Genomic DNA, 10,728 nt, shown 5'->3' with positions numbered 1-10,728 from the left:
TACCCCTCTGTCTGACTTTAACCTCACTCCTGGCCAAAGTCACATGTTGACGACCTTCATAACTAAAGAAAAATGGAAGTTTGAGAAGGGGAGGCAAGTCAAGAAAGCTCAATACAAAAAGGAGCGCTTTCTGAAGAAAAATGTTCTAAACTTATCTCCTGATGAACTTGTTGCTCTTCAAATGGAAATCAAAGGACTTAGTGATGAATTTGACAGATATTATGCTGATTGGCTAGGTGCCAAAGTCAGATTTGTCAAGCTGACCAAGACCCTCAAGCCAAACGTTGCAGCTCCATCGCAACGTGAAATTCCTCAAGGTAAGACATCTGCTCAGCCTACTGAAGAGAATGTGTAACATCCCAAAATTCTAAATTTTGGAATGTTATATTAAATAAATAATTGTGATTGTTGTGTGGTTGATTGAGCGAAATTGAGTGGAAATAGAAACTTTTTTGAAAGTTGAATGAGAGGGAATAAAAGGACTTTCCCAAAACTTTTCATTTTGAGACTTTATGCCACTCAAGGATTTTCATGAGAGAAGATAATAGGACTTCTTTAAAATATATGAAATAGAGTGGGAAGTGATGAGGAGCACTTTTGAATTTCATTTGGTCCACTTTTGGAAAGTTTTTCGTTTTGAGTTTCAAAAACATTTCCATTCATTCAAATAAAATAAAGAGAGAAGGAAATAAGACTCCTTCAAATATCAGAAAGAAAATATGGAAATGGATTATGAAACCAATAGAAGTTATTTTAACAATATTTGAAATCATTTGCTTCTCATGATTTATTGCATTTTGGAGTTTTCTGGGATATTCAAATATTATTTTCCACTCAAGAGAAATAAAGGAGAGAGGATAGAATGACTTCCTCAAACAAAAAGGAGCTGGAGAATTCATTATAATATTATTTGGTTTTTTGGAGTTTATTTGGTATTTATTTTCTTGGCAAAAAGTGCATTTACTGCATTAGATAAAAAAATCCAAAATTATATGTGCTGGGATTAATGTTCATTATTCTATATATTATCAATAGTGATTTTAGGAATTACTATGGAATTTTTATGAATTCGTTGGAGTTATTTTTGATCTCACCACGTTTTCTGTAACAAAAAAAAACAAAACAAAAAACAAACATGCACGCACACCGCACTACCTGGACCGATGCCACTTCGGCCCAGGGGCGCACCGACCGGCCCAGCCACAGGCCAGCTAGGCCAAGGCCCAGCTGTAGCGCTAGGGCAGCCAGCGGCAAGCGCCCTAGGGCCGCACGCACGAGCCGCCAACTCCTCCCTTCGCTCGCTACCTGCTGCTGCCGCTGACGCATGGGGCCCGCCCATCATCCCTAACCTCCCGCAGACCCTGCTGGATGAGCACACGCACGCCCGAACCTGCCGGCTGAAGCTCTAGGGATAGAGCTTATCCCTCGCTCCCCGAGCTCCTGACCACGCCTATAAAACCCCCAAGACCCCGTCTCTCCGTTCTGCCAATTCGCTTGTCCTCTCGCACATCACAGGCGCCGCCTTCGTCAGTTGGATCTCGCCGGCCAGAGCTCCGTTCGCCGGAGGAGCTCGACGACCGTAAGCCACCCCGAGGCCTCAAACTCCGTCAAACTACTCCCCATGTTCTTCCGCACCTAGTTGACATCTCATTTTGCCCCTAGGTTCGCCAGAGACGCTGTCCCCACGACCTGCGTCCTCGCCGGAGCACGGAGACGCCGCACTTCGCTCTGCCTGTCTGGGTCACCCCGATGCACGCCATCGCCACCACCGGACTGCCCACGTCATGCCCGTCTCGTTCTTCTCCTCCCCCGCCGCCGAGGAGCATCGCCGCCATCGCCCTTCCGCCGCCTGACCCTAGCGCCGCCGCCCCTATTAGCCGTCCTCGCTCACTGTAAGCCGCCCACTTCTTCCCGTTCATTTAGTTTTTTTGTATTAGCTCGGTTTTGTTTTAGTTCGGTTAACCACAGTTTTAAATAAACCGTGCGGTTTAGTTAAAAAAAACCCGGTCTCTGGTTTTCATTTTTTTGCCGCGGTAGCTATTTTGCTTAGGTAGCGGCCGTTCACCGAATAGCTTCCGCAGCGGATGCTGCTCGGCTAGTAGGAAGCCGCCACGTGGCCAGGGACCTGGTCACGAATAAAATTTTCACAGTCAAGTCCCTGTAAATTTCAGTTTAGCCCCCAAACTTCAAATGGTTGTATCTTTTTAACTGTAACTCCAAATTCGACGAAACCATCGGCAAAATGTTCGTCTCGAATAGCTTTATCCAGAAAACCAACTTTGGAAACTTTTGGCCAAATTACAATTTGAACATTATTCAGATTTGAATTCAAACTTCAATTGACCATATCTCCTAAACCGTAGCTCCGATTGATGTGATTCTTTTTGCACCGTGTCACCGTTGCCAAACCCTATCACTTGGACCTATCTCACGATATTTTTTTCACACATTAGGATCTGTCCATAGTAGTTTTACTCGTATGCCTAGTAGGCACTGTGGTCCATGTCACAATTTTTGGCACCCATGCCCTATGTTGTTTTGCACTTAGTATTTACTTTCGATAGTTAAGTCTGTTGTGTGTTCCTTTGGATTTTTTGAGTCTTTTCATGTTGCATGTTATTTGGTTCTCTGAAATGATTGCTTATGTGAATGCAATGTTTGACTTTATAGATTTTCATCGGAGAGTGACGAATAGTTCTATTGAGTAAATTTCTGAGAGTGATATAATCTTCATCAACTGTTACCAGGCAAGTTCACATTTGACCATTCTTCCAATCACCTATGTTTTATATTATGCACTTAGTCCTTTTGTGGTAGGATTGCATGGTAGGATTTATTGTTGCCAGATGGCTATGCCGTTACCTAGTAGTTCATTTGAGGTAGATCTGATCTATATAACCTTGTCACCATCGTGTAAGTTTATTTCCGCCTTGCAAATGTAGACGTGGAATTGGGAAGTGTTCATGGTTAGACATGAGTGACAAAGTAGTAATTAGGACCAAGACTTGTAAATGAACTACCTGGGCGGAGGTTTGGTTTGAATGGTGGCGAAGTACAGTGGGAGCATGCATGGGAAATCCATGGTGGTGCACCACTAGTGGTCTTTCCGCCCAGGCTCAAAGAGATCAATCGTATTCTCATGTCTAGAAGCTTACGTGTGCAGCCACAAGCCAATATGGGCTCTGGCTTAGTTGAGTAGTTAGTGTGACCCCTTCCGGGATGGGCTAGCAGATGTAGAATGATGTAGGTGTACCGGCCTATCCGTGGGTTAAGGGGGAACATTTTCGAAAGACTATGTCTCGGTCATCCTGTTCTCAAACGCCAGGCAGTGCGAGAACTTCAAGGGAGGCGATCGAGTCTTGTGGGGAAAAGTGCTCAAACCTCTGCAGAGTGTTAAAACCTAATCGATTAGCCGTGTCCCCGGTTACGGACAACTTGAGCATCTAGTAGTGGAAATGCTGGGAGATCTCATCACTCTTAATTTAAACAGTTGGGTTTAAATGAAACTTTGGGAATGGATTGAGTTGGGGTTACCAATCCTATGCTATACAGTAGTGGTAGAATGATATCTTTTATTCTAGGGAAAAACTAGCTTTATGCAAAAACTAAACTTAGAGCTTTCCACCAGCCAAATTGCATGTACAAATAGGTTCATTATTCTTATGATGTGACTTGCCAGTACATTCAATGTACTGACCTACAGGGCTGCAACGTCTTATGTTGCAGGAATTTCTACGACGAGTAAGAGTTACGTTGTAGGGTTACGGTCTACACTCAACTTGCCGTTGGTGTTGATGGGACTCCACACCCGTTCGATTGTTTCCGCTGAGACTTATGAGGTATGTGTCAGTTTTATGTTATTTATACATGTGATTGCACTTTGATATATACATTGATGTACTGTGTGTGCCAGCATACCGATCCAGGGATGGCACAGATACACAGAGGCTTGGCAGTTTGAGGCCGGGTCGCTACAGATATGGTATCAGAGCACATGTTGACTGTAGGACGTGACCCTAGAAACTGGAAAGCCCTTAGGATTTCTCTTAAACTTTATTTTGAAAAAGGTCCTTTACCTCTCTTCTTTTCTGAGCTTTATCAAATCTTTCCTTTTACCTCAAATAGTTAGACAATACCCCGTTCACTTTGGACCAAACGGAGAAAGAACTAAAGCCACTCCGAGAATGACAAGATATCAGACTTCACCATACATTAGAAGAGTTGAAGCTACAATAGTCGAAGCCTCCGAAGAATTGAAGAATTTGAAGACACTGAAGAATTCCTAGATTTATATGAACTTTAGAGGACCAAACCCCTGTTGTATACTTACGTTAGATGCGATGTTTGTGAGCTGTCATTGTTTGATGTTTTTCCTAACAGCCACAAATAAAACTTATTTTCAAAACTATATTGTGTGTATTGTGTGTATCTCTCTATCCCTCTTATCTCATCCTGAAACCCTTGGACCCAATAGATGATGAATGAAGATGGACTTGCATTCTCTGAACCGATCACTCAGTTGGAGGCAGAGCTATGGATTCAAAACATGGAGAATCACTTCAGGAGCATTTTAGTTGCAAGGAAGTATGAGGTTCAATACGCTCTTCAGTACTTTACAAAAAGTGCTGCAACCTGGTGGAAAATGCATCAGGCCATACAAGGATGTAACGGAGCAAAAACTTGGGAGGAATTCAAGATGACTCTACTGAGGTCTCGTCTTATTCAGAAGCCCTATGGCAATAAAATGAAGAAACCTTGTGCATGCAAGATTTGTGGTGAGATAGGACATACCCATGAAGAACACAAGGATGGATGCCCTCATTGTGAAGGAAATCACCAAGGTGAAGAATGTCCAACTAGGCAGGTTACTTGTTTCTTGTGTGAAGGAACTACGCACTACCCTGCCCAGTGTCATATTTATTCCGAGTACAAGAAATTACCAAGCAGCAGAAGGAAGCAGTGAAAGAAGCCCTCGGGGAAAGTTTAAAAGAACCTGTGATGAAGGAAGATGCTAACGACCCTGATGGAGAAAGCCTAAACAGATTTTACTCCAATGCTTGCTATTCATGTGGAGAAGGACATTTTTCACAGTATTGCACGAAGGAAAGCCAAGAGTATCTGAGAAACTTCTCGACGGAAGAAGTGGAGTTTGATCGACAAGAGATAGAGGAATTGATCGGAATGAAGAAGTCGAGGAAGAGAAAGAGCATGTATCCCCAGAGTAACCCAATTTCTACAGAAAAGGACATGAGTCAAATCACTTGTTACAGCTGCAAGGATTTAGGTCATTACGCTAGCAAATGCCCAACAAGGAAGCCAAGAACCCAAGGAGCCAAGATAACCACCAGGAAGCCCCTGGATTTGTCTGAAGTCATTTGTTTATGCCGCAAAGGAGTAGGACATTTTGCGAGAGAATGTTCAGACTCGAGGAGAGCTTGAGCAGAGTAGTTGAGATCTTGATATGGGAATGAAGCATGTAATAAATATGGGATGCACTTTTATTTTCGTTGGGGATGTTGAGTTGAGTTGTGAAATGGGAATTGTAATGGTTCGTGAAGCAATAAAAGTTGATGTGGTTGGAATCTCATATGAGGTGTCATGAGTTGTTTGTTGATTGTGAGTACCTCTCTCGCTATCTCACCCAGACTAAAACCTCGAACCCATGGACAAGATGACCCCAACTTTTCCTAGAAAAACAACCACATTTCACCCAAGGAAATACATATAGTCTGCTGAGTACCCCTTCTATCTTATGCCTGCAGATGACAACCCTTTACGAGTCTTTTCTGAAGGGCCCGGAAATGATCATGACCCTGACCAGTGATTAGGATTACCAGAAGATCCTGAAGGACATGATGAAGCATATTCAACTTGAAGGAGATGCAGTTTACAAGGGTTATCCTTTTATGGAGAAGGGAGTTGAACTCTGGTATGTGGAGGTACACCTCCACCGTGTGAAGGGAGTTTGCCCAAAGACTATGGGGCAATACTTTTTCATTTCTCGAGTACCACGAGCAACATTCTTCGACTCTGTTCGTGAAGCTGCTATGGAAGCCATACGTCAGATTAGAGAAATACTAGAAGCAAGACTCCGTCACACTCAGGAATACCTGAGGGAGGTGCATGCAGAGAGGATGGAGATGAAGCTAATGGCCACCACGATGAAGCAAAACATCGATGATTTGAAGGATCGCATTGCACAATTCTAGTGGGACTGAAGTATCTTCAAGAAGGACAAATGAATAAAGATGGAAGTAATGCTTGACCATACCAAACTATGTGGGTGGCAGCTTTTGTAATAGAGTACTTTTGCAATTTGAGTTTTGAGTAGTGGTTAAGGATGTAATAAAAGATTTGATATGAAGAGAATATGAATTATGGATGAACCAGTGCATTTTTTTGCGATACTTGTCTGTGTGAATGCTTGACCAATGGAAAAGGAGATGTATTCCATAGAGTGGAGTTTGGACAAATGAGTTGGAGTTTGGTTTTAGTTATGATGGTTACCACTAGAGTATGAAGTAATGAAGTACTATTGGATTTAAATGAGATGTAATGTTGGAATATGGAACAATAGTAACTCCAAGGATGAGTTAAAGATATACAAGTGTTGAAGTGGGCCATAACCCACAGGACCCAGGATTTGATAAGGAAACAAGCACAATCTTGTTGAAGAAAAGAATTCTGAAGGAAGCTGTGATTTCATCAGCATACGTTTCATAGGAGGTTACGTAAACCCGAGAGTTGTGAAGAAACGATAGAGGTTTTTTTTGGCTTGCAGAACCAATGGATTACCCAAACCCAGTTCATGGGGAAGAGAAGTTCTGCAATGGTTGTGAGGATGCCCAAGTGTTAGAATATGTGATTCACTATCTGCGTATGTGGTAATGATTCAAGTATGGGATGGATTGACCCCCATACCGGAGACTTCTATCATGAACTATCATATGTTGATGGAAAATCAGAGAGCTTGAAAACCCCAGAAGAGTGTCGACACAACAAATCAAAAGCCTTAGAATGGTAGGATGATGGAAACCCCGTACAGTCACCTTTTGCCAATTGTAGGTTATGCGGTGAGGTTCAACCCAGACCAATTTCCTGCAGGAGAAACCAAAAATTGTTGACGACCATGAGATTTTCAATAGTTGTTTAGCATTGGCGACAGACCTATCACCTAAGAAGACTCAATCTCGGGAGGATCTTATTTGTATGAAAGGACTCAAGTTTTTGAGGAACAAAATGGTTATGCCCTTACCGGAAGAACACCAACGAAGGAGCGATCCCGGAGAATATGAGAAGACCGACACCGTCAACGCAAAGGATGTAGTACATGAGTTTTGTTGGAACCGTAACCACGCTTCTAAGGGTGGTAGCACCCCATACCTTGTGTTGATGAATGGATTTTCAAGGAGACCCCCCCCCCCAAATCTAACCTTCTTTCTAGCCTCTCCGAATCTCGAGGACGAGATTCATTTTAAGGGTGGTAGTTTGTAACATCCCAAAATTCTAAATTTTGGAATGTTATATTAAATAAATAATTGTGATTGTTGTGTGGTTGATTGTGTGAAATTGAGTGGAAATAGAAACTTTTTTGAAAGTTGAATGAGAGGGAATAAAAGGACTTTCCCAAAACTTTTCATTTTGAGACTTTATGCCACTCAAGGATTTTCATGAGATAAGATAATAGGACTTCTTTAAAATATATGAAATAGAGTGGGAAGTGATGAGGAGCACTTTTGAATTTCATTTGGTTCACTTTTGGAAAGTTTTTTGGTTTGAGTTTCAAAAACATTTCCATTCATTCAAATAAAATAAAGAGAGAAGGAAATAGGACTCCTTCAAATATCAGAAAGAAAATATGGAAATGGATTATGAATCCAATAGAAGTTATTTTAACAATATTTGAAATCATTTGCATCTCATGATTTATTGCATTTTGGAGTTTTCTGGGATATTCAAATATTATTTTCCTCTCAAGAGAAATAAAGGAGAGAGGATAGAATGACTTCCTCAAACAAAAAGGAGCTGGAGAATTCATTATAATATTATTTGGATTTTTGGAGTTTATTTGGTATTTATTTTCTTGGCAAAAAGTGCATTTACTGCATTAGATAAAAAAATTCAAAATTATATGTGCTGGGATTAATGTTCATTATTCTATATATTATCAATAGTGATTTTAGGAATTACTATGGAATTTTTATGAATTCGTTGGAGTTATTTTTGACCTCACCACGTTTTCTGTAACAAAAAAAACAAAACAAAAAACAAACACGCACGCACACCGCACTACCTGGACCGAGGCCACTTCGGCCCAGAGGCGCACCGACCGGCCCAGCCACAGGCCAGCTAGGCCAAGGCCCAGCTGTAGCGCTAGGGCAGCCAGCGGCAAGCGCCCTAGGGCCGCATGCATGAGCCGCCAGATCCTCCCTTCGCTCGCTACCTCCTGCTGCCGCTGACGCATGGGGCCCGCCCATCGTCCCTAACCTCCCACAGACCCCGCTGGATGAGCACACGCATGCCCGAACCTGCCGGCCGAAGCTCTAGGGATAGAGCTTATCCCTCGCTCCCCGAGCTCCTGACCGCGCCTATAAAACCCCCAAGACCCCGTCTCTCCGTTCTGCCAATTCGATCGTCCTCTCGCACATCACAGGCGCCGCCTTCGTCAGTTGGATCTCGCCGGCCAGAGCTCCGTTCGCTGGAGGAGCTCGACGACCGTAAGCCACCCCGAGGCCTCAAACTCCGTCAAACTACTCCCCATGTTCTTCCGCACCTAGTTGACATCTCATTTTGCCCCTAGGTTCGCCAGAGACGCTGTCCCCACGACCTGCGTCCTCGCCGGAGCACGGAGACGCCGCACTTCGCTCCGCCTGTCCGGGGCACCCCGATGCGCGCCGTCGCCACCACCGGACTGCCCACGTCGTGCCCGTCCCGTTCGTCTCCACCCCCGCCGCCGAGGAGCATCGCCGCCACCGCCCGTCCGCCGCCTGATGCTAGCGCTGCCGCCCCTATTCGCCGTCCTCGCTCGCTATAAGCCGCCCGCTTCTTCCTGTTCGTTTAGTTTTTTTTTGTATTAGCTCGGTTTTGTTTTAGTTCGGTTAACCACGGTTTTAAATAAACCGTGCGGTTTAGTTAAAAAAACCCGGTCTCCGGTTTTCATTTTTTTTGCCGCGGTAGCTATTTTGCTTAGGTAGCGGCCGTTCGCCGAATAGCTTCCACAGCGGATGCTGCTCGGCTAGTTGGAAGCCGCCACGTGGCCAGGGACCTGGTCGCGAATAAAATTTTCTCAGTCAAGTCCCTGTAAATTTCAGTTTAGCCCCTAAACTTCAAATGGTTGTATCTTTTTAACTATAACTCCAAATTCGACGAAACCAGCGGCAAAATGTTCGTCTCGAATAGCTTTATCCAGAAAACCAACTTTGGAAACTTTTGGCCAAATTCAAATTTGAACTTTATTCAGATTTGAATTCAAACTTCAAATGACCATATCTCCTAAACCGTAGCTCCGATTGATGTGATTCTTTTTGCACCGTGTCACCGTTGCCAAACCCTATCACTTGGACCTATCTCATGATATTTTTTTTCACACATTAGGATCTGTCCATAGTAGTTTTACTCGTATGCCTAGTAGGCACTGTGGTCCACGTCACAATTTTTGGCACCCATGCCATATGTTGTTTTGCACTTAGTATTTACTTTCGATAGTTAAGTCTATTGTGTGTTCCTTTGGATTTTTCGAGTCTTTTCATGTTGCATGTTATTTGGTTCTCTGAAATGATTGCTTATGTGAATGCAATGTTTGACTTTATAGATTTTCATCGGAGAGTGACGAATAGTTCTATTGAGTAAATTTCTGAGAGTGATATAATCTTCATCAACTGTTACCAGGCAAGTTGATATTTGACCATTCTTCCAATCACCTATGTTTTATATTATGCACTTAGTCCTTTTGTGGTAGGATTGCATGGTAGGATTTATTGTTGCCAGATGGCTATGCCGTTACCTAGTAGTTCATTTGAGGTAGGTCTGATCTATACAACCTTGTCACCACCGTGTAAGTTTATTTCCGCCTCGCAAATGTAGACGTGCAATTGGGAAGTGTTCATGGTGAGACATGAGTGACAAAGTAGTAATTAGGACCAAGACTTGTAAATGAACTACCTGGGCGGAGGTTTTGTTTGAATGGTGGCGAAGTACAGTGGGAGCATGCATGGGAAATCCATGGTGGTGCACCACTAATGGTCCGTCCGCCCAGGCTCAAAGAGATCAATCGTATTCTCATGTCTAGAAGCTTATGTGTGCAGCCACAAGCCAATATGGGCTCTCGCTTAGTTGAGTAGTTTGTGTGACCCCTTTCGGGATGGGCTAGCAGATGTAGAATGATGTAGGTGTACCGGCCTATCCGTGGGTTAAGGGGGAACATTTTCGAAAGACTATGTCTCGGTCATCCTGTTCTCAAACGCCAGGCAGTGCGAGAACTTCAAGGGAGGCGATCGAGTCTTGTGGGGAAAAGTGCGCAAACCTCTTCATAGTGTTAAAACCTAATCGATTAGCCGTGTCCCCGGTTACGGACAAATTGAGCATCTAGTAGTGGAAATGCTGGGAGATCTCATCACTCTTAATTTAAACAGTTGGGTTTAAATGAAACTTTGGTGGATTGAGTTGGGTTTACCAACTCATCCTATGCTATACAGTAGTGGTAGAATGATATCTTTTATTCTTGGGAAA

The sequence above is a fragment of the Triticum aestivum genome, chromosome 7A (assembly GCF_018294505.1).
Source record: "Triticum aestivum cultivar Chinese Spring chromosome 7A, IWGSC CS RefSeq v2.1, whole genome shotgun sequence".
NCBI lineage: Eukaryota > Viridiplantae > Streptophyta > Magnoliopsida > Poales > Poaceae > Triticum > Triticum aestivum.
Note: the sequence above shows the minus strand (reverse complement) of the source record.